General features: G+C 44.5%; 1 protein-coding gene and 2 long non-coding RNA genes across 4 annotated transcripts in view; 2 read left to right on the top strand and 1 right to left on the bottom strand.

The window, feature by feature from the left end:
• Positions 1-18,345, bottom strand: part of LOC131223389 (disease resistance protein RPS2-like) — a 93,610-nt gene that overhangs the window by 19,960 nt on the left and 55,305 nt on the right. The gene's annotated exons all lie outside the window — the stretch shown is intronic.
• Positions 8,928-9,852, top strand: LOC131223398 (uncharacterized). The gene is made up of 2 exons (XR_009160434.1): positions 8,928-9,604; positions 9,697-9,852. It is a non-coding gene; the product is annotated as an uncharacterized LOC131223398 (long non-coding RNA).
• Positions 11,185-13,810, top strand: LOC131223399 (uncharacterized). Of its 2 annotated transcripts, none has more exons than XR_009160435.1 (3): positions 11,185-11,324; positions 11,906-12,053; positions 13,670-13,810. It is a non-coding gene; the product is annotated as an uncharacterized LOC131223399 (long non-coding RNA). The 2 variants fall into 2 exon arrangements; XR_009160436.1 differs by having other exon boundaries at positions 11,185-11,346.

Raw genomic sequence — 18,345 nt, 5'->3', positions numbered from 1 at the left:
GGTTGGACAAGGAGGTTCAAGAAATCCGCTCCGATATGAATATGATGAAGCAGATGCTGGAACGAATGTATCAGCAGCAAATGCAGCCACTCCCGCATCCTCAAGGGGAGACGACGCGCGTACCGACGGCGGCGGTTGATCCTCAACCTTCTGCGCCGCAGTCTTTCCGGCCGAGCCAACCCCAAGGGATCAGAACCATCTCCGGCGCAGTCAGCCAACGCTTCCCTGCCCCCGACCGATCTTCGGCACGAAATAGAGCGAAGAAGGCGCAATCGCCCTTCCATGGAAGGCACGGCGGAGCGAACCATGGAAAGCCGACATTCAAAATTTCAAAAAAGAAGTGCGGGAAGAGATGGCAAAAGAGATGGCGGACATAAAGCACGGCCGGAATATATACTCAACCGGGTCCGAAGCGAAAGCGTCCCCCTTTGTAGACTCGGTACTGAAGGCCCGGTTGCCCGAGAGGTTTCGATTACCTCAAATCACTCCTTTCACCGGCAAGACCGACCCGACCGAGCATATTGAGTGCTTCAGAACCTATATGGAACTCCACGATGCCTCGGATGCAGTAATGTGTCGGGCCTTTTCTCTTACATTGACTGATGTAGCTCGACTGTGGTTCAAACAGTTGAAACCAAAGTCCATCAGTTCATTCGTTGAGCTGAGCGACGCCTTCCTCACCAACTTCATCGGCGGAAAGAAGAAATTAAAGCCCCCTGCACATCTGAATAACGTAGTTCAGAAGCAGGGAGAGCTATTGAAAGATTACATCAAGCGTTTTAATTTCGAATCCCTTCAAGTTCGAAAACATTCGGAAGAAACGGCCCTCAATGCACTCATGCAAGGAGTTAGGGATAAGCCATTCCTGGCATCTCTAGACAAAACTCCGCCCGATACTCTGGCAGAGTTTATGGCACGATCCGATAAATATGCCAACGCCGAGGAAGCGCGAATCCTGCGTGAAACTAAAACCTCGGCCAAAGAGTCGGCCAAAAAAGAAGCCGACTCGGCCGGAGGAAGGAAACGCAAAGAGGATCAAGCGCGTGACGAGCGAAGGTCAGGAAAACGGCCGGATCGAAAATTTTCCACATATACTCCCCTGAATAAGACTCGGGAAGAGGTGCTGATGGAAATAAAAAACGAAGGCTTTGTTAGCTGGCCCAATAAGCTCAGGAGTAATCCTAATCGGCGGGACAAGGATAAGTACTGCCATTATCACCGCGATCACGGGCATAACACAAGTGATTGCCGTCACTTAAAAGAAGAGATCGAACGACTCATAAAAGACGGCCGACTCAGAGAACATATGGTCAAAGCTGGGGCATCTGAGGCGCGCCCGACCGAGAGTCAGCCTATGGAAGAAATCCGGACGATCATCGGCGGTCCACAATGTGGGGGCGACTCAAACAACGCGCGAAGGAATCACGCACGAAAACTTAGTCAGCCTCAGTCCGAGCTCATGATTATAGATCGGCCATCAAAAGAAAGGAAAAGAGAAAGATATTGCATATCGTTCACTGAGGGAGACGCCCGAGGTATCCATCACCCCCACGATGATGCGTTGATCGTCTCCTTGGCGATCGCTAACCGAAAAGTGTTTCGGATACTCGTCGATACGGGGTCATCTGCAGACGTGTTATTTACCCAGGCGTTCGACAAAATGGGGATCGAACGATCCACACTGCGCCCAGTTCGGACCCCGTTGATCGGTTTTTCCGGAGGACAGGTACTGCCTGAAGGGATTGTCTCGTTACCACTCACTGCTGGCAGCGCCCCATGTCAGACGACGATGATGGTTGACTTCCTAGTCGTCGATCAACCCTCAGTATACAACGCAATACTCGGCCGTCCTTCATTGAGTCTCCTCCAGGCCGTGGTATCCACGTACCATCTTTCAATGAAATTCCCGACCGAGTCGGGAGTCGGGATTGTCAAAGGAGACCAGCAGGATGCGAGGCGATGTTACATGATAGCCGTAAAAGGAGCCGCCGACAAAAGTCCGACCAACATATTAACGATCGAATCGTTGGATCCTCGGGGCGAGAATTATGAACGAGGACGGCCGGTCGAGGATCTTGTCTCGGTCCCCTTGGTCGAGACAGATGGATCCAAGACGTGCAGATTGGCTCGTCTCTGCAGTCCCCTTTGAAAGAAAAGCTGATACCCTGCTTCGTAGGTACGCCGACGTCTTTGCCTGGGGTCATGAAGATATGCCCGGAATCGACCCTCCGTGATGACTCACCGACTCAACATCGATCCGTCATATCGACCGATCCGACGAAGCGGCGACCGCTCGGCCCTGAACGATACGCTATCATCGAAGAAGAAGTCAACAAACTCCTCCAGGCTAATTTCATAGAAGAAATACACTATCCAGAGTGGGTCGCGAATGTCGTGCTTGTAAAGAAATCCAACGGGAAGTGGCGAGTCTGTATTGACTATACCGACTTAAATAAAGCCTGCCCCAAGGATAGCTTTCCGCTTCCGAGGATAGATCAGCTAGTAGACAGTACAGCCGGACATGAGCTCCTTAGTTTCATGGATGCATATTCAGGATATAATCAAATTGTAATGCATCAAACAGATAAATCAAAAACGACCTTTGTCACCGACAAAGGCCTTTATTGTTACCGAGTGATGCCATTTGGTCTGAAGAATGCCGGCGCAACTTATCAAAGGTTAGTTAACAAAATCTTTGCTCGGCTTATAGGCCGAACCATGGAAGTATACATCGACGACATGCTCGTCAAAAGCATACACGCGGCAGATCATGTGAATAATTTGGAAGAAATGTTTCTAATCCTACGGAAGTTCCGGATGAAGCTAAATCCAAGTAAATGTGCTTTTGGAGTAGGCTCCGGTAAATTCCTCGGTTTCTTGGTCAGTCAGCGAGGAATAGAGGCAAACCCTGAGAAGATAAAGGCTCTGATTGATATGGAATCCCCCAAAACCATTAAGGACGTCCAAAGGTTGACCGGACGAGTCGCAGCACTTAATCGGTTCCTGTCCAGAGCAACGGATAAGTGTCTCCCTTTCTTCAAACAATTGAAAGGAAGACAAGCGATGGATTGGACGGAAGAGTGTGAAGCAGCATTCCAGCAATTAAAATCATATCTCGGTTCTGCACCTCTCTTATCAAAACCCGAACCGGGGGAGTCGTTGCTCCTCTACCTAGCTGTATCCGAGGCAGCGGTGAGCTCGGCTTTGATACGAGAATCCGAAGGAAAGCAACTGCCGGTTTACTACGTCAGCAAAGCGTTATTGCCAGCAGAAACGAGATACCCAAGCTTGGAAAAAGTGGCCTTGGCTTTAATAACTTCCTCTCGGCGACTTAGGCCGTATTTCCATGCCCACACCATCATTGTAATGACCGACCTTCCGCTTCGCCAGGTATTGCAGAAACCAGAAGCTTCCGGCCGACTCACCAAATGGAGCTGAGTGAGTTTGATATTCAATACCGACCAAAGGCAGCAATCAAAGGGCAAGCCGTAGCTGATTTTATCGCCAAGGGAACGTCTTCAACCGAACTTTCAGTAAATGATACACCGAAGGACGGTGTAGTTCCGACCTCGACCGCTCCCCCTTGCCCTATTCCGTGGAATCTGTATGTCGACGGTTCTTCCAACTCGAAGGCCAGTGGGGCTGGGGTTGTGCTGGAAACCCCCGATCATACCTATATACAGTACGCCTTACGACTTGGATTCCAAGCGTCGAACAATACGGCGGAATATGAAGCGTTGTTACTCGGCCTCCGACTCGCCGCTAGCATGGAGGTCACGCACCTAAGTGTTTTCAGCGACTCTCAGTTGGTTGTTAACCAAGTTACCGGTGTATACCAGACACGAAAAGACCAGTTAAGGGCATACATGCAGAAAGCAAAGGAACTTATCAACGGATTTCAACTCTGTCGTGTCACTCGGATCCCTCGTACGGAAAACAGCAAAGCCGATTTGTTAGCAAAGCTCGCCTCAGCCGATGAAGATGAGATACCCAGGTCCGTCCCTGTCGAATACGTTGACAAGCCAAGCATAGATGAACCAATTAGCGAGGCCGTCAATACAATCGACTCGGAACCTTCCTGGATTGATCCAATCCGCCAATACCTTGACGAAGGAAAGTTGCCCGAGGATCGTGCCGAGGCTCGACGAATTAAGATTCGAGCCTCCCGTTATACCATATTCAACGGAACCCTCTACAAGAAAGGTTACTACGCCCTGTTGTTGCGGTGCCTCAAACCCAGCGAGGCAAACTATGTGTTACGGGAAATTCATGAAGGAATCTGCGGAAACCACTCTGGAGGGCGATCCCTCGCCTACAAGGTCCTACGACAGGGATACTACTGGCCCACTATCCAACACGACGCTCGCGAGCTCGTTCAAAAATGCGACAGATGCCAACGGTTCGCGGCAATTCCGAGGCAAGCGCCCGAAGCACTAACGCCGATGACTCTGGTCCCTGGCCTTTCGCACTGGGGCATCGACATCATAGGACCGCTCCCTATGGGAAAAGGTCGGACCAAGTTTGTTGTGGTGGCGGTTGACTATTTCACGAAGTGGGCCGAGGCAGAACCATTAGCTAAAATAACCGAGCAGAAGATCACCGAATTTGTATGGAAAAACATTATCTACCGATTCGGGGTACCCCGTACCATCATTACAGACAATGGAAGGCAATTTGATAATAGAAGCTTTCGCGGGATGTGCGACAACCTCGGAATCAGAAACGTTTACTCTTCGCCTCATCATCCTCAAACCAACGGACAAGTTGAAGCGGTTAATAAGATTATCAAGCAACATCTTCGGACCAAGCTTGGCCGGGCCAAAGGAGAATGGGCCGAAGAGCTCCCGAAAATTCTTTGGGCCTACCGAACCACCGCTCGAACAGCCACAGGGGAGACTCCGTTTTCACTAGCTTATGGCTCGGAAGCCGTCACTCCCGTTGAAATCGGATTACCTTCGGCTCGAATCACCACATTCAATGCAGAAGCAAACGAAGAACTCCTTGCACTCGGACTCGACCTTCTGGACGAACAAAGAGAAGTGGCACGGCTGCGCACGGAGGCGCGGCAGCGACAAGTGGCTCGGTTCTACAATACCCGAGTTAGGATTAGAAGATTTCGAATGGGAGATATGGTTCTTCGGAAAGTGTTTTCTAACACCAAGGAATTTGGGTCGGGTACACTGGGACCCAATTGGGAAGGACCCTACATCGTCTCGGGCACCATTAGACCGGGAACGTATCAGCTGGAAGACCTAAACGGACAGCCATTGCCTCACCCTTGGAACGCTGAACACCTCAAAGTCTACTATCCCTAGTTCTATATTCAACGATTAAAGACTCTGAACTAAGAAAGGATAAAGCCAAGTCAAATAAGTAAAGATAGGCATTTCTCTTTCATTCATCAAAACATATGTATGTACAAAGCAAGCGAATACATCAAAGCAAAAAAATATATATATATATTGTCCAAGGGCCCCGGTAACGGTCCTCATGCACCGGCCTCGTCCCCAACAGTATCTTCAGCAGTGGCGTCCGGGTTCTCGGATCCCGAGGCTGCTCCACCCTCGATTTCTGAAAGGTCAAGGTCAGGGAAGGATTTCTTCATGTCCTTGACGCATTCCAGATATCCGCTTTGGAACAAGCGGTCCCTTTCGTCCTCGAACTCCGCCGACTCGAGGAATGCTTGGACGGCTTGGTCCCTAGCCTTCTCGGCCTCTCGAGTCTTCTCGACGGCCTGCTGAATGTGCTCCGCCGCCTCAAGCTTAGCTCGAGCTAAGTCATCCGCGCACGAAGCATGGACTGCCAGAACTCGCTGATTCTCTTCTTCAGCTTTGGAGAGTAAAGTCAGTGCCTGAGCGACCTCTGCCTTCGCTTCGTCCAGGGCTCTTCTGGTGCTAGCCGCCTCTGCCCTCACATCTTCGACAGCTTTCCGGGCAAGGGCCGCCTCACCTGTCAGGACGCCGACCCGGATCTCGGCCTCCTCGCGTCGACCTACGGCCTCAGACAGAAGAGCCTGCAGCCGATGAGTTGAGGATAGCTCCTTGCTGGCCTTGATCAAGCAAGGAGCGAGTTCGAAAAGCATCCTGGCAGCGTGGCTGACGGTCTGCGACGATGGGGCGTTGTAGAGTTTCACGAACTCTCTTTCACACCCGTGGGCCAGGGCCCATGGAACCATCCCCGACACCACTTGCTGCAGGAATGACGGCCCCTCCTGGTTCGTCTCCTCCCCTCGGGAGGACGCGGTCCTCGTCTCTCCCTCCCCCCTGGAGGACGCGGCCCCGGTCTCTTCCTCCCGACTCGGAACATCCGTCTCAACGCGTGCCGAGTCAGGAGCCGCCTGAGGCTCCGAAGCAGCAATCGCCGTCTCTTCCGCCCTTTCGTCCGGGTCGGGAATTACGACGACGGAAGGGGCAGAAGAGCTCGCTGGCTCTTTCTCCTTCCGCAGCACCCTTTGCCTCTTCGGCGGCCGAGGCTCCGAAAGAAGAACTGACCGCGGAGGAGCCTTCAACTTCGTGGATCGGCCTAAGGCGGGCGAGCTCCGTCATCTCCGGTTCGAGGTGATCCCGAGGTTGGGGACGAGCTTGCAAATCTGAAAAAAAAAAAAAAAAAAAAAGAGAATAAGTTATGGCGAAGTAAGTCGGGAAATTCAAACATCCGAAGATTCATTCTCAATTACCTGTAACTTCCGAGTCCAGGACTGCAAGATGAAGGCGCTCCTTGTAGAAGCACCTTCCAAGACCTATTCTTGAATCCAATGACCTCAACTCTTTGATCCGAGCCGAGGCAGTGCTGCCGAGCTTCGGCTTCTTCGGAATATCTGCCAAACACAAGTCCGTCAGACAAAAATAAAAAAAAAATAAAAATAAAAATAAAAAGGAGGGGGAGAGAAGACCCAAGTCACCTGCTCTTTGAAACGCCCGAGGGACACGGGCCTCGCAGGACCCGGACTCATCCGTTTCCCAGCGACCACATGCCCAAAACCAACGCTCTCTCCAGTGTTTGTTGGAAGTGGGAGGGTCGGTTATCAGGGAACCGCCTCCGCCTCGCCAAGCAGCGAAGACGTAGAAGCCGGGATAGTTCGGATTTACTCGCACTTGATACAGGTGGAGAAATTCGTCGACTGTAAGCGGTGGCTGTTCCATCTCAGCCCACAACACCGCACATCCGAGTAAGTTCCTCCACCCATTCGGGACTATCTGTCCCGGGGCAATCTGTATGCGAGACAAAACTCCCCGGACGATGGTCTGCAGGCGCAAGCCGCATTGCATCGATACTTGGTAAATCGCGATCGCCCCAAGAGGGTGATCCGGCAAGTCATTCGGACGGGGGAGATAGGTGATGACCGACTCGGGAATATGATACCCGACTCGGATTCTGTCCAAGTCCGTCTCAGTCAAGACTGAGGGAACCGGACCACTTAAATCTTCCCCCGATCCTTCTTCTTCAGACTCGGCTTGCGCCGATTCACCAACAGGAGCAGGATCAGGGGTTCCTTCGGCGATTAAAATTTCATCTTCTTCCTCCTCATCTTCCTCCACGTCCCTTGGCAAGTTAGGCCTTCCCGGGCGGGTTAATAGAGACGACCCGCCCCGAGAAGGAACGACGGAAGCAGGGCGCTCCGCCGGAGCTTCTGTGACTCTCTCAGATAGAAACGCAGCGTTGGCATCCACTGCTATCTCCGTCAGTAAGGAAGGCGATTCCGCAACATTCCAAAAACGTTGCGCTTCGCCTTCGTCTCCGGAAGCTCCCCCCTGGGGACTTCGAGAACCCCTATCCGCCATTATTATCTAATAAAGAGGAAGGAGAAACTCACCGGAGGGAGAAAGGAAAACGGAAATGGCGGAAGGAAGCGCTGACGGTTAAGAGAGAGGAAAAGAAGAAGATGAAAGACTGAAAAGGCTCCAAAGGGAATGAAAAGCAGGAATGACAATAGAAGTTCAAAAATGCGGGACCCCCACTAATTTATAAGGTTGCCATACGGCGGGAGTAATTAATGAGGAAATGATTCGACGCCTGCATCGATTCCCCCACTCGACACGTGGTGCTCGTCGACTGACGGTAATAATGTCCTTGCTACGTGTCCAACCCTCATTGGCGGGATAAGCGACTTGACGGCTGACGGCGCATGAGATGTCAGGAACTGAACCGCCTCTCGTCAGAGGCGGCATGGAACGCATTAAATGACCACCTGCTGTCTCGGACGGGGTTATGAACCGACTCAAAACTCGCTACTCCTAGGTGTCATATGAAACACGCGGAGTAGGGGGGGCTTACTGTTGGGGGCAAAAAATACAAGTCCGAAGACTCAGACTTAATGCCTCGGGTCACCGAAGGATGTGTCAAATCCGAGGCATGATTCGCTAAACCGAGACAAAGGTTGAGTCGGTTCGGACGACTCATCAGCGTTCCGGGCGTGCATCGGGCGGACCACCTTGCCAGATCGACCGTCGCTAGGTCGGGCTTCATCCCGGATATCTTGGGATAAGATCTCCGACCCCGAAGCTCACGGGATCGGATGAAAGCTCAAGATGGGCACGATCCTATCTCCGTGATATCAGGAGAAGATCCCGCGCTCAATATCAGGAGGAAAATCCTTGTGCGACTAAGGCCCCAGCAGCTATAAAAGAAGGATCCCTGACACCTTGAGAGGTACGAAAAAATTCCTTCAAGAAAACCTTTCAATACATTTAGACCCAGAGTCCAGGCCTGACTTTGGCATCGGAGGGTCCCCTGCTCGAGCCAGGGTCTCCTTTGTCTTGGGCCATACAAAACCATAGGCCCTGCTTGTCAGAACTGAAAGTCCATGTATGTCGTGCAAAGATGCAGATTCTGCATTGTATTATGTATCTGTTTATTTTGCTAAGTAGTTGCATTTAAAAAAAATAAAAATAAAACAAACAACTTGAGAGAGAGAGAGAGAGAGAGAGAGAGAGAGAGGAACTTAGCCCAGGTCACAACTAAAGATCGTGAGTTTGGAGGAATTATATGCTTGTCAAAACTGAAAATCCTTGTATATTGTGCAAGGATGTGGGCTGTGCATCATATCATTCCTCTGTTTATTTTGCCAAGATTTGAATTTTCTATTTACCAACTTTGAATGAAGGGGCTGCCATATTTCCTTTGATCCCTACAGTTGTTAGAGAACTACCTAAGATGAAATTTCCAGCTATTCGATAGACATAAAAGAAATGAACATGACAGTGGTCCACACTGAGCGAGAAAAGGCAAAAGATTAGACTACTAGCATTTTCTAATCTCACACACATGATCCCATATATGTGGGAACATGGATCTCGATTCCATCTTATGGTTCCCACCATCAATTGAACTGAGACCCAGCTGAGTTGGGTATTTTTTTATTAGTTAAAAAGTATGGTGTTGTGAAGTGAAAATAGTGATAGGAAAGTGTAATTGTGTCAAGTTGGTGGATACACAGTGGAGTAAAAGGGAGACAACACTAGTGCAGTGAGAGGAGCAGGTCATGATTTCTTTCTCAATCTTTTTTTTAAAAGTAGAAAATCAGTAATAGTTTGTTGATGATAACATTTATAGGATAATGAGAAAGTGGATATGCGAAGGCTTGTTGATTGGAACCAATCAAAGGGTAGGTGTTTATGAAATACAATTGCTTTCACATCATGTTGGTAATGACCTTCATGATTTACTATTCTTTGCTTTTCTCCGTCATATTCACAGAAGTCTTGAAGCTAATTGCAATACCTGCTTAAAGCTTCAAAAAATGGGTTCAATTCCTTGCCCAAAAACATATCAGTATGTATTCAATTATCTTTCGTTGTGCTTCAGTGTTATAATCAGGACAATCTACGTTGGATCATTGATGATGGTTTTGTACGTCACATGTCTAGTCACCAAAACATTGTACATCAGCATGTCTGCCACTAGAGTTCTTTTTTCCCTGAAATTTGTTGTAAAGACACCGTCTTTTCATGTTTTTCTTTGATTTGTCTATAGTGATGATTTTCCACATCTGAACTTTATGGCCCAGTTTGTCAGAACATCTCCATGTTTAAAAGGTGATACTATCAAAAAGTTCATGGTTTGTGCACCAAAAATCCTAAGATTGGAAGAACCATTTGCATAGAATTTGAGTAAGACCATGCCACCATATGAATGAACCATAATCATTTTCATCCCAGGTGATATTTATGAATGGCGCTCTCCTTGTGCATGTCTTTGATGTTACACAAAAGCGACATGACAGCGGAAGATAAAAGAACATGGTACCTTAAATATAAGGTATTAGTTGGTGATTTCTCCTTGGAAATGGTGGCCCAATTGCACTGGCTGGATCAAGGCGCTTGATATGCGGGAACTCAAAAATTGTGCAGTTAGCGTGTATTAACCGCACAATCGCTTACTCATAGTCCCAAGATTGGGATGAGTTGAACAATCCTAACCTTTGATTCGCGGACACCTGTATGTTGAAATTGGGATTATGCGAATTTTATCATTATTTTTTATGTTTCTGTTTATTGGGCACTCATGATATTGCAGTTTTAGGCAAAGTTGATGTTTATGGATGATGTTTGTCTTGGTTGCATTCTCATGTTTAAAATGTTATGACAAGTTCCGTGATTTCTTTTATTGATATTATTAGTGAGTTATAAGCTGCTGCAATATGGGATTTAAAATGTTATGATGAGTTCCATGATTTTTTTTTTTCTGTGATGCCAGTGCATGCATTCCAGCCCTAGCAGCTAGCAGTTTACATTGTCCTAAAGCATCAAATGCGTACACATTGCACCTAAGATGAATGGTGTTAAGGAATCTGTTCCCTCTAAAAAGTGTAGTGGACTCCCTATAAAGGGGCACAAAGCACCTCTGAACAAATGCAAACTCTTAAATTTCATGAAGTTGTTGTTGCCTTGGTGGGGCTCTCTATTTCACTTCCCTAACCCCCTTTTAGCCTCATTTCATGTTATTCAAACCCCCTAAACCCCTTAAACCCTCATTTCTCTCTCAAATTCCCTTCTATATACATTTCCATCTTCCAAATCTTCTACCTATTACATCTACCCACCACCATTGCCTTGAAACTATCATTTTCATCTCTCTATCTTCCCTATTTCCATCTATTTGAGCACAAAAGCCCCCTTTTGTGTCTCATAACCTTCTAAAAACCCACAAACCTATCTCATCCTTCAAGCTTTTCCACTTAAGGAATCTGTTCCCTCTAAAAAGTGTAGTGGACTCCCTATAAAGGGGCACAAAGCACCTCTGAACAAATGCAAACTCTTAAATTTCATGAAGTTGTTGTTGCCTTGGCGCAAGCTGCTACAAAGGCCAATGGTGAGCCTGAAAATGTATGTCAAGTGTCAAAAGCAGGTATTTCAGTTGTAGCTAGCCATAAGTTTTCTTTAGGTCGAAGCAGTGGGATCTATGTTATTGACTAGCTATCTTCGGGTTGAAGTCATTGATAGTTGGAACTATTATTGTATGACTGCAACTAGTGACTGTAATCAAATTATTGGCTGCATTATCATTTCAACCAAAGAAAATTGTTTTTTTTTCATTGTTTTATTTGTTAGTTGACTCAAGATGAAAATTTCTAGTATTTTTAGGCTTTTGGCTACATGAATGGATTACCAACCTGCTTAGCTTTCTTATTATAGTAATCATGTATAATTGGAGCCAACAGCACTAATTTATAATTTGAACTATAGATATGCACATGTGTTTGTATTTGCAAGTTTGTAAATGTTGGTTCAGAATTGTATTCCAGTCATTTCTACATATTTAGACATTTAAACTCATTTTTTCAAATTAAGCAACCTTGGTTTGGTGAGATCTAGTTAGTTTGTAATTTTGTGTCAATGTTTGTTCTTATCTTCTTCATTTTTCCTCTCTTGACATTCCCTTACTATGCTTTTTATCAAATTTGTAGGACTCTCCCAAGAACAGAGATTTCCTGGGTGCATTCTGGGACAAGGCAACATGTAAAAGATTTCTGCATTCGAAGTCAAGTGCCTAAGTCAGAAGCAAATTCCTCCCTTTAACCAAGATAGACGATTATTTATGCATCCACTAATTAGGTAGGGTTGTGCATATCTTTTTCTACATATTTCATTCTTAAAAGTGTGTTCATGCTGTGTTGGTGGCCATCAAGCCTAATCCTTGGCTGACCTTTAGGCATTTTGGTTGAAAACAAAGCCATGAAGACCTGATAGTAGAATAACCAGTTGTTGAAGAGGACAAATGGTGGGGCATTTCTTGTATTCTTGGAGATGATTATATATATATATATATATATTCTAACCAAAATTTTATTAGAAAGACTGAAAGCCAGGAACTATACACCAAAAGATACATTTCCTCAGGTGCTTTGTTTTTTCTTGAAATTGTTCAAAGTAACCGTCAATGGTTATCAAACTGAAATAAATTTATTTTCTTACTAAAATAATGGCATTTTTTGGATGGCATTCTTAATAAATTTAATTTTCTCCTTTTTTTACATGCCAAAATGATAATATTTCACATCTTTTTTTCCTGATTTTTGTCTCTATTTACCACTCTATGTAGATGGATTGATCTGATTTCCTTGTTTTTGATTTGTTTTTTTTTTCTTCCTTTCTTGAAATTGATGAGATTTTTACCTTTTCATAGGGCTGATATGATTAAAACTCACACCTTTCTTGAATTTTTCCTATGGGAAAGGTCTTAAGTGTACCACCAAAGTCCTACAATACATAGAACTGGACACCTTGCTATGGCGGTTTTATGAACTAAATGTTGTTGATGATTATGTCCACCCACTTTATTTAAATATATATCTTAATCTTACTTTTTTGCTGGTATGTTCCTTCGTACTTGCAACCTTATTAGAATCTGTGACCTGTCTAGCAATGTTACAAAAACTCCTATATTCTGTTTCAACCAAATATGCTTGCTTGTCACACATGCCAACACACTTATTTGGATAAGATCTATCTTTTTTTCATTATTTTTTGTTTATCGTTTAATTACCATTGCCTTAGTTCCTCTTATAGTTAACAGTTTACTGTTAGTGCAGTTTTAATTCACATGCACTACACTAAAAAACTTTCTTAATATTTTACACTTGAATGATCTAATACTTACAAATGGGTTTGCTAGAGCTGCAAAAACTTTCTCCACAAGCTTCATCCTTTTCTAAGTTATTTTCATTGTGCACATTGCGACCTGATTTCATTATGTTCTTTGCTTCAAATCTAGCTTCTAATCATAGGGTAGATTTGAAATACCTCAGGAATCTGGAGCTGGCAGAAAGATTTTACATGAAATTGTGATTCAGTAATCTACTTTCCATTATTTTGTACATTCCAAATTGTACCAGTGAAAATTTGATTGTGATGCAACTGTTAAGGACACTCAGAGAGATGGAGGAGAGTACATCATCACTCTTTGCCTTGAGAGTACAAACCCTGTGAAATCCACATACAAGCCCTCATGCATGAAATCCACCAGTGCATATGGTTAGTAACTATTTCTTTCTTTTTTCTTTTTTCTTTTTATGAAAGACAATTCAAGAAGTTAATATATATAGTGACAAAGGCATGACTGTTTGTGGTTGATTAGCATGCCAGATTCCCAAGATTAACTGATTCTTTCATTGTTGATGATGAAACTAATATATTTTAGTGTTAGATGCAAATTATATATGACATAGCAGGTTGAAATGCTGCATGCATAAGATAGGTGGCATGAGGATCTGAACGAGTATACCAGATGAAAAAGGACCGAATCACCTGCAACAAGCCTCTTTGCACTTACACACTCCATCCAGTTGCAAGAAGATGTTGCTTGGGCTGACCTGCATTAGAAATGGAATTAATAAATGGTGGGCTAGTTACAAATTTCAATTCCTAGAGTTGCTCTCTTATATATAGCATAGATGTATATTATGCCTGAAATAGTCCATTAAAGACATTAAAGAGTAGAACAAAGATATTAGATGAAGAACCCAACGAAACAAATCCTTCTTTCAAATTTGAGGCTTTGCTCTGTTAGGTTTCTTCAAGTTTGCTATTTTCTAATGACTACAGACCGTCAACATCAAAGTAGCACATGAGTGACATCTAGGCTAATCTTTGAGTGGGCCGCTATGGGTATCTTTGTCAATCGTGTATTATCAGGATAGTCTGATCATGAACCATTGACATATGCATATGTGCGTGGCCCACCGAAGAACTAGGCCAGCCTGAACAGTTGTACTCGCGATTAGGCAATTGCATTGCTCTATCATTCATGGCTTGTTTTTCATATTCTTTTGTGGGGTTGAATCTTTTCATATATTTTATCGGCCAAATCCAGAAGTTTGTGATTGGGGCTCGACAATGAAGAAAAGTGGCAGTGAAACAGCACCCAAAAAGCCTCAAATTGGAACACCGTCGCCATTACCGCACTCAAAATCCATCTTTCAAATATGTATGTCGTTTTGAACCTTCCCTAATTGCACAAGTGGCTGAACCATCTCTGTATGTTACACATAATTTGTCATCCACTAGTTTCTATAAATGAAAATAAGAGGATTGATCTTAACAGTATGGTCATCATGCACATAGAGAGAAAATGCTTACAATGAATGTTTATGAGTACTTGGTAATTTTGAAGTCCTTCGTTAGGGTTTGGGCTAAAAGTACGAGTGTTGGAGCCGACGCTTTCGGAGTTCAAACTTATTCTTTTGAAAAATAGAAAAATGGGAATATTAGTAAATATGGATTTTCTTGTTAAGAAGAAAATGGAAGATAGATTGAAAAAACATAAAAGAGATTTTTTTTTCTTCTTTTTTGCTTCAAGAGAGGGAGACGGAGATGTGAGAGTGGGGAAATTGAGGGAGAGAGTGGGGGAATAAAGTAACCGCGTGAGATTTAAAAATAGTGAGTTTTTTACGGATATATATAGATCCATGTATCGGTTGCATGGATCTATATATAGGTTGCATTATAGGGAAACATTTAATGATGTGTCATACAGGTTGTGGCTATCAAACAAATAATATCACCTCCATATAGGAAAATAATTAAAGATGTGTACAGGTAAAATCATTATTTCTTATTCCTTATATTGTTTTCCAGTTATATTTGTGTTGGTTTCAGAGTACAAGTAGCGATAGATATTGTTGGTCGTTTGTGGCTTGTAGACAAAAGGATGAGTTCCCTACTATTCTACTATGGGAGGCCTTCTCCAGGTATAGAGATGCTTTTAAATATAATTATATTGTTTTTAAATGTATTAGCTCGAAATTGATGGAGTAGACCCGGATGTGCGTCGAAGCTATCTGGATGTTGAGTGGGGGTCCCTGGAAGGTGGGAACCACTGTTATGACTATGATGAAGTTGTCTATTTTCTATGGACAACATTGGAGTGGCCTGACCATTTAGACAGGCCATGTTTATGTATTTACTCGAAATTGATGGAGCAGACCTGGATGTGCGTCGGAACTATCCGGATGTTGAGCGGGGGTCTCTGGAAGATGAGAACCGCTGTTATGACCATGATGAAGCTGTCCATTTTCTATGGACAGCATCGGAGGGGCTGGCCATTTGGACAGGCCGTGTTTATGTATTTGATCGAAATTAATGGAGCAAACCTGGATGTGCATCGAAGCTATCCGGATGTTGAGCGGGGGTCCCTGGAAGGTGGGAACCGCTGTTATGACCATGATGAAGCTGTCCATTTCCTATGAACAACATTGGAAGGGCCTGGCCAATTAGATCAGGCTGTGCTTATATCTGTATTTGCAGGGACCACACCCTTAACCTATAACCTAAACCTATTCTCAAATCCCAAAACCTATAACTACAACCTAAACCTTAACCTAAACCTATAACCTATAACCTAAACTCAATTCCCTAAACTTTAACCTACAACCTAACCTAAACCTATACTTATAACCTAAACCTATTCTCAAATCCCAAAACCTATAACTTAAACCTTAACCTAAACCTATAACTTATAACCTATAACCTGAACCTATAACCTAAACTCAATTCCCTAAACCTTAACCTATAACCTAACCTAAACCTATACTTATAACCTAAACCTATTCTCAAATCCCAAAACCTATAACTATAACCTAAACCTTAACCAAAAACCTGTAACCTAACCTAAACCTAAACCTATAACCTTAACCTAAACCTAAATCTATAACCTAAACCTATTCTCAAATCCCTAAACCTAAACCTAAACCTAAACCTAAACCTAATCCTAAACCTATAACCTAAACTTATTCTCAAATCCTTAAACCTAAACTTAAACCTTAAGCCAAACGTATAACCTGAACCCGAACCTGAACCCGTATTCCTAAACCTAAACGTAAACCTATAACCTATAACCTTAACCTATAACCTTAAACTAAACCTATAACCTTAAACTAAACTTATAACCTATAACCTAAACTTATAACCTATAACCTAAACTATAACATATAAGATTTTCATTGTTTTGGATTTTCAAATATTCATCAATTTTTATTTTTATTTTTATTTTATTTAATTTACCTAAATATTACTTAATAACCATTAGTACTCAATGTCGGTGTATACAATGGTGGTACGATGAAAGAGCCGCACCATCGATTAATTAACCGTAGAAAGCTAATGAATTTGCCCGATCACTTGAACATCAGGTGTAGTCTAACGTCCCGCCCAACCAGAACAGTGTCCTGGGACATCCACGTAGGATTTGCCACAGGACCATTCGTTTAAGCCACTCGTAGTGAGGTATCACAAATAAATTAGACCAAGATTAGCCCAATTGAATAGGTCAGACGGGTCCTGATAGAACCTGGTGCGGGCCTCCAAGCCAGATGGCCGTTAACACCTAGCGACAGCCCGTGCAGGCTATACCGCGACACGGGAAGGTCAGAAAATTATAAAAATTTAGGGGAGCATAGATCTCACTGGGCTTGGGGACCATCGCGGACCACGGACCCAGTGGACACCCAGAATTAGAATATGGCACTTGCCAAATGCACCCCACCAATGCCAGATTGGAATCTGACACTGGTAAATAAAACTGAAATTTCGGGCATTTCAGCCATCAAATTTCTTTCAAATTTAAGATAAAGGTCTAATGTATTTGTCTACGCCCGCCCACAAAATCTGGGTCCCGATCGTGGCACGGTGACCGTTGATCGCGAATCGGACCCGTGTGACCAAACCCCATATCCGATCATCCCCAAATTTTGCATGGCCCTTCATCGGGCCATGGAGCACCTATCCTATTAGTTTCATGGCCAGAGGGCCACCAGAACTGCCCCGATTCTCCAAACAAGCTCTACACCGCTCGTTGGTGGGCCACTAGTTCCAAAACTATAGAATAATGTCCATCTTACTGGGCTTGATGCCCATCGCAGGAATCGGACCGGGGTACTGTCCAGAACCGCTCAACTTGAGCCGAAGGATGAGTGCATGAGAAGTGCAAATACCCTAAAGGAAGGAGTTGGAACTTAAGTGAATTAAGTCATCCACTCTTATGCAAAGTTGAGGATTTCGGACCGTCGGTTTGCGACCAAACTTTACCCGTGGAGTAAGGATATTTCCCTGCTCATATCCGTATAGCCGCGGCCCTGATCGACTATCGGTGACCGTTGAACAGACTTTTAATCATATCTGTCGATCGGCACGTCCAAATGGCCGGCAGATCATATACATACGTAGATCATCATTAGGGCCAATTATCCAATGGTGGGTGTCGACTCCTACACCCGGTAGTGGGCCCTAGAGCTTAGAAAAACTCTCTCATAGGTCTAGTATAGTAAAAACCTAGCACTTGGGGCCATTTGCACTAAATCTGACATTATAAAAAGGGCTTCTTTGGGGCACCCCTCTCCCCATACGAATTTGCCCTAGAGAAAGGAAAGAGAGAAGAGAGAAAAGAGAGAAAGGGAGAAGAGGAAGAGGAGAAAGGAGGAGAAAGAGAGAGGAAGAAGAAAGGAAAGGAGTGTGTGGTAGGAGGTAAGGCCCAAGGAAGCTTGGGGCCTTAGAGAAATACCTTTCCTTTCCCATATCCACAATTACAAGCCACTTCTATCCAAATAGGGACATAAGCACCCATCATTGTTGGTAAGCTTTGTGTTTGAGCTAGGAAATGCATGTAATCCTAACATACAAGTTCATTTGGCTCAGGATCTCTACGAATCGACCCGTGAGTTTGGCAACCCTAAATCAATTCCTAACTTCTTCAATGATCCATAGGTGCGGACTATTACTCTTAGGTGGCCTACCACCAATTTTAGTATGAGCTTAATGATTTTGATTGCTCGGATGTTGTATTTGAAACTCTAGAGGAAACCCTAGGAGTTATATTTCGTTGGAATTGTATGGATGTGCATGTTAGCTCTCA

Source organism: Magnolia sinica, chromosome 13, assembly GCF_029962835.1.
Source record: "Magnolia sinica isolate HGM2019 chromosome 13, MsV1, whole genome shotgun sequence".
Taxonomy (NCBI): domain Eukaryota; kingdom Viridiplantae; phylum Streptophyta; class Magnoliopsida; order Magnoliales; family Magnoliaceae; genus Magnolia; species Magnolia sinica.
This window is presented reverse-complemented; position numbering and strand designations above follow the sequence as displayed.